The sequence below is a fragment of the Arachis ipaensis genome, chromosome B03 (assembly GCF_000816755.2).
Source record: "Arachis ipaensis cultivar K30076 chromosome B03, Araip1.1, whole genome shotgun sequence".
Lineage (NCBI taxonomy): Eukaryota > Viridiplantae > Streptophyta > Magnoliopsida > Fabales > Fabaceae > Arachis > Arachis ipaensis.
Window position 1 is genome coordinate 44,512,537 of NC_029787.2, and position 6,919 is coordinate 44,519,455.

Here is a 6,919-nt window from a genome sequence, read left to right on the forward strand (position 1 = left end):
TTTGATAGAAGAAGAAGAAAGGTTTGGGGGGGGGGTTTGGAACTGAAGCGCGAGTGTACCCCCTTTTTCGAATTAACGTTCAAAAAGCGACCTGTGCGGACACACAAGGTCGTGTGCGGATGCACATAGGGGAGAAAGAAGGGGTATGCGCGCGCACAGGGTCGTGTGGGCGCTGCGAGCAGAAGGTGGAACGCAGCCTGTGCGGGCGCACACGGGGTGTGCGGACGCACAGAAGAGGGAAAAGGTTTGGGTGCATACACGCAGCTTGTGCGTGCGCTGCGACCAGGGGGTGTTGGTCAACCTGTGTGGACGCATAGAGTGATGCGCTCGCACAAGGGCCCCCTTTTTTTTTAAGAGAAAAGTGACGTGTGCGGCCGCACGCATGGTGTGCGGTCACATAAAAGGAAAAAGAAAGGTGGCGTGCACACGCACAAGCCGTGCGTGTGCTGCGACCAGAGGGAGCTTTGAAGGTCGTGCGTGCACACGATACTATGCGGATGCACAGAAATGGGAAAATAGGGGATCTGTGCGCACGCACAAGGCTGTGCAGATGCACAGGTCTCTGTTCCTGCAATAAAAATTTTGGCTCTAAGGCATCAACCTTGACATCCCAAACAGGTTTTCAAGTCCCAAAACATCACAAAACTCCCCAAAACACATTATTTTACCAAAATTGCTCAACAAACATCAAAATAAAACCAACCAACCAAGCAAACTAACCAATTATTCATGAAACAAAAGCTAAAAGAGAGAGGGTTAGAAAGATATTACCATGGTGGGGTGTCTCCCACCTAACACTTTGGTTTATAGTCCTAAGTTGGACTTGGTGAGGAGATCCTTGCTAGGCCAGCTTATGCTTCCACCCCTACTTGAATCTCCAACCAAGTTTGCTATTGATTCGACCTCCGGAGTCCCAATTAGATTGCACCAAACTCTTAAGAGAGTTCAAGCTAGCAACTAGGATCCTTAAGTATTGATTCTTGAAACATATGCCCGGATCCCATATTTGAATTCCTCTATCACCACTGACATGCTTGTGCATTCCCCGGAATCCACTAAAGTGACTCTCGCACCAAAATTGAGCTCCAAATGTTGGATTGGCTCCTTTGATGAACTTCCCATTCTTTAGCCAATCAACATTCTTCTTTTCACCATCCACTACTCCAAGAAAGGTTCAAAGTTGACCATCCGTTTCTAGAACGGCATATTGATGTGGAGCTAGAAAACTTGTTGGAGAATTCTTTGCCCGCTCACTTCGTTCTTGCACAACTATCTTCACTTCTTGGTGAATAAAATCTTCCTCAACCTCTTTTGAATCTTCTTCATCATTACTCAAGTCAAATATTGGAGGTTGTGTAAAATCCACATCAACATCTCCTTCCAAATCTAATGATAGAGGTTCATGAAGGTCATAGAAGGGATTACCCAAGCCGGACAAAAAAACTTGAATGATGGAATCCTCTTGATCAATTCCTACCCACTCTTCACTTATCTCCTCTTGTGCTTCATGTTGTGACTTGACATCTTATTCTTGATTTTGCAATTCTTTCGCTCCACACTTTTCACTTTGTCCCCCACATTCATCCACTAGAATTTCTTGCTTGTGGCATGAACGCAATGAAGCTAAATGACCCAAAGCTTTTGCTAAGGTAGATATAACTTGCTCTTACTTCTTCCGGAACTCTTGTTGTTCTTGAATGAGTATGAAAAGTACTTCTTGTGTGGCTTGATCCATGTAAGAAGATGAGGATTGAGGTGATGAAAGTCGACAATCAAACTCATGAGGGTAAGGATTTTGGTTTTGTATGTAGTGGGGGAATGGTGTGTAAGAATGGTGACTATGAAGGTGAGTGTTTGGGTTCCATTGGGGTGCATTGTGGTGATGGTGTGAAAAAGTCATCAAGAAAATATAAACAAAAATCTACTAACAAAAGCAAACAAACACCCAAAAAGTACTATTTACACTATTAACATATTCACAACAACCAAAAGATATAACATCGTTTGCATTCCCCGGCAACGGCGACAAATTTGATAAGTGAGAATTTGTCGTCGATCTAGATTTCCACAAAAAATAGAATTTCATAGTTGAAAGTATAGTATAAACCAACAATTAATTCCCAATTCAAATAATAAATTCAAAACAAAACATATAACCGAGAGTAATTAAACCTCGGGTCGTTCTCCCTAGAAATGCAAATGAAATGTTACTTCTTTCGGTTGTGAAGAGGACAAAGGGGGTTTTCAAGAAAGGAATGAAAGATTAAAGAAACCAAGAAATCAAAGAACTAAGGAATGAACAAAATTGTAATTAATGCAAGCAAAGGTAAATAGGATCAAAACTAGTGAAAATGCTATAAATGCAATAAAGAACCTTGACTTGGGAATGAGTATCCAAGGAATCCTATCATCGCCATAACCACAACTATGGTAATTATGATGAGTCAATCTCGCCTAGTCAACCCCAACCATCGAGGAGTAAGTCAAGCAAGCATAATTGACCTTAATCCATAAGTCCTAGCTAACTTACCAAACTAGTTGATAAAAAGCTAGCATCAATGGAAACAAGAATCAACTAACTACTCAAGAATTACCACTAAATATCGGACATTATGACTCTAGTATCCTAAGAACTCAAACCACAAGCCAAGGTGGGAAAATCTACTCAAAATCTAGAGTTGACATTTTCACAAACACCTTGTATGCATAAAAGTAAAACATTGAAAATTGCAAGGCGAAATAACAAACTATAACCAACTATCAATAATATCAACAATAAACATCCAAACAAGCATAAAGAAAGCAAGAAACATTAAATTCATCAATCAAAACTTCAAGAACTCAAAATTGCAATTATAAATAAAGTGTTTGAACCAAAGGAAATGAAAGTGCTTTAATTAAAAGAAAATTGAGAGTACTTACAATTAAGGAAGCAAAATGAAATATCAAAGCTTGCTATAAAATGCTACAATGGAAGTTTCATAAACCCTAAGAGAGCAATGGTACACTACTCCTACTCCTACTCCTAATTACTCCCTAAAAATATCTAAGTGAGCCTCCCCCCTTCATAAGTGTTGATTCTCCCCTTATATAGCACTTCCGTTCAGCAATTCAGCCTTCCAAAATGGGCCAAGAGCCCTCAGAAATTACGAAGCACGTGCATCATTAATGAAATCACGTGTTGGGACCCTGTGCGGACGCATAGACGTGTGCGTCCGCACACGCGGCTGAAAATTGACCTGTGCGTACGCACACATGGAAATTCTTGCTTGTGCGCGCGCACGCAGAGCTGTGCGCACGCACACTTCGCTGTGTGTGCTTTTCCTTGTTTTCTTCATGTTTTCTCCCTTGTGCATGCTTTCTTCCACTTTTGCCCATCCATTCTTGCCTTCAAGGCCTGAAATCACTCACAAACCATATCACGGCATTGAATGACATAAAGGTGGGATTAAATTTGCTCTATTAAAGCACAAAATTGTATGTTCTCACATTCAAGTTCAAATTAGGGATCAAACACAAAGGTATGCCATTTTGGTGCTTAAGTGTGAGTTCATATGCTAGAATCCATTCAAATCAAGCCAAAATATATCAGAAAATATGGACTCATCACACACCCTTGTGCGCATGCACACAACAACAAAATTATGCATCCTGTGCGTACGTACCCGCCTGTGCGTACTCACACCAGTCTGTATGCCCTCTGATGGGAGCACTCGCACGCCTTGTGCGTACGCACATTCCCTTACACGCATTCTGTTGGGAGCGCTGGCACGCTCTGTGCGTATGAACCCCTGCCTAATTTTGTTCCTGTGTGCGCGCACGGAACCTTGTGCGCACACACACATGATCCTTTCCCAAAGTAAAAAAAAAGTCCACTGTGCGTGCGCACACGCACACCTCTTAATCCCCTCTCTGTTCAGAGTGTTCGCACGCCTTGTGCGAGCACACACCCTTCCTTTTTCCCCTGTGTGCGTACGCACACGTTTCTGTGCGTACGCACAAGTGTTGTTTTGGGCAAAATTTTCATTGCACTTTGAATTGAGCCCTAACGCACTTCCACTCCCTCCGCCCCTCTCTTCTCTTACTTTTGCCCTCTTTTCTAGTCGTTCTAGTTATTTTCATTGTATTTCATTTTTATTTTAGTAATTTTATTAGATTTAGTTTAGTTGTTGTTAATTAAATAAATCGCAAGTGTTTGATTGACGTTGATTGGGTTGTTTCATGCTCAAATTTTGGTTTTTTTTTTATGACTATGTGCACTAAGCATTAAGTCTTTGTTTGATTGCCTAAATGAATTTTGTGTTTGATTTATATGTTGTAGCTACCATATGCATTAAATTATATCCTTGTTTGGCACCTTAACCATGAATTGTGCACTTTTACTTTAGTGAATTGAATCGAATTTCTTGTTCATCGTGATTTTTATATCAATATAATCACATAACAAGGCACTTGTTTGTTTTCAATACTTTGTATTTGTTTGAGTGACTTACCTTGATTCTTATCAAGTTTATCACTTTTTGCAACAAGTACCTTTATCATGTGATTATTTCATTATGTTTTGCGATGAATAAGTAGTTTTCCTTTCATCATTAGATTGGTTGTGGTTGATTGTGCCATTTTTTATTCATCTTGTGCTTTCACTTGTACAATTTCAATATCCAATATCTCAAAACTCAATTCAATTTAGTTGCGGTTACCTAGGTTTGTCTATACTCTTACTCTTACTTATGCTTTACTTGCAATCTAGGCTATTTAATTGAGGAACACATATTTTTTTTTTGATTTTTTGGTTGCTGTTTTTACCCGGCCAATGTGTGTTTTCTAAACCGTGCACACTTAGAAAACATACATTGTCTTTTATCATACCTCACTCATACGAACTCTTCCTCAATTCATGTTTGTTTGCTTTCTACAGTAGCCCGAGTCCCAATGCCCACCAGTTGAAGGTGGAGCCTCAGTTCTTCACTCCCAGATTGAGTGTGTGCACGGAGGACCGTGCAACATTTAAGTGTGGGGGGAAATCTGCAATTTTGGAGCATAAATTTCTCTTTCTCAACACTTTGCACTATGTTTTAGTTTTTAATAGTTATGTTTATGTGAATATTTATTTATATCTTAGCTTGTTTATAGTTTTATAGTATAAATATTTGCATGTTGCCTAGTATAGGAAATAAGTTTGGTAAAACAATAAGGAATTTTCAAGAAATCTCTTTTAGGGCGTTCCATTGATTAGATTTGAAAACTTGTTTTTGAACTTGTTTAAAGTAATTTTATGGAACATAGAAAAGAGCTAGAACAAAACACCTAGTGAGAATTGAGCTTTAATTGTGTGGTTGCACATTTTCAACCACAAATTTTATTCTTGTGTGTTATACTCCTTTATGATTGTAATCTTAGATTTGCTTGAATCTTTATGTCCTATATTTGATGTTTTGAATGCATTTAGTATGATTGAGACTATTGCTGAAATTAAACTCACTAACATATATGGTCAACCCTTACATTTACCATTGTAACCCAATTTTTAGCCTTTTAATCCCCTTTTTGTTCTAATTTTAAGCACATATTTTGCCCTAAGTGAAAAACCATTAATGTCCATTAATTGTATCTTTGATTAGCTTGGGAGGAGTGTGTGTTATTCAAGTGTGGGGAAATTTGTGGAAAAACATTGGTAGTTAGTTTTCTTTGGGTATTCATTGAGAAAATTTAGAAAAATGGGTAAACACTCATGCGTCTATTACTTAAAACATATGCATCTCTTTTTGATGATAAAAGAAAAGATTTTGATGTACATACTTTGTTTATTAAAAAAAAGAGAAAAGAGAAAAAGAAAAAAAGAAAAAGGAATGTATGATAATAAGAATGTAAATAAAGGATGCATATGTGTGTGAATCGGAAAGAAAATGCATGAGTGAATATTAGAAAAGAAATAAATGGGAAGTTAGGTTATTTTTCTTTGGTATAAATAGGTTGATATAGGATTAAGTGGGATACTTGAGCTAATCAAAGATCCAATCTACACTTAACCATATTAATCCTACCCTTACCCTAGCCCCATTACAACCCTCCAAAGACCTCATGATATTTTCATTTATTCATCAAATATTAGTTGATTGTTAGATGACTTGAAAATCTTTGAAAAACATGATTAAAGGAGAATTGAGTGATTAAGTCCTAAACACTGAGTGACTAGAGTGTATACACATCTGGTGAGGGTTTTGATCGCTCAATTCTATGATTCCTTCTCTTACCTTGTGTCTTCTTGCAAGTTGTTGAAATTAATTTTGAAAACTTCAAATCAAATCTTTGGATGTGGATCATATTGTATTAATTCCTTGTTTTGGCCCTAATGGTTTATTTTGGTATAAACCATAATATAGATATAGATAGATATCATTTAGTATAGTTGCATGCATGTAAGTAGTTGCATTGAATAAATTGCTTGCCCTTTTTATCCTTCTCCTTTGATTGTGATTAGCATGAGGACATGCTACTGTTTAAGTGTGGAGGAATTGATGAATCCATATTTGACGATAAATTTTGGATTGATTTGAGTAGATTTCATCATATAAACCCACATTTATTCATCCAAATAGCATACTTTTGTGTTCTCTCCCTAAATTGAGCTTAATTGTGAAAACATGCTATTTCGTGCTTAATTTAACCAATTTTATCCCACTTTCATCCTATTCGATGCCTTGATGAGTGATTTCAGGTATAATAGGTTGGAATGGTTTGATGAGAGTGGAGGAGAAGCATGCAATAGGGAGAAAACTTGAAGAAATCAAAGGAGGAGTACACAGCCATGTGTGCGTACGCGCAATATCCTGTGCATACGCACAAGAAGAAAATCAGCATGTGTGCGTACGCACACGTCTGTCCGTACGCACAAGTCCCAACACGTGACCTTATTAAT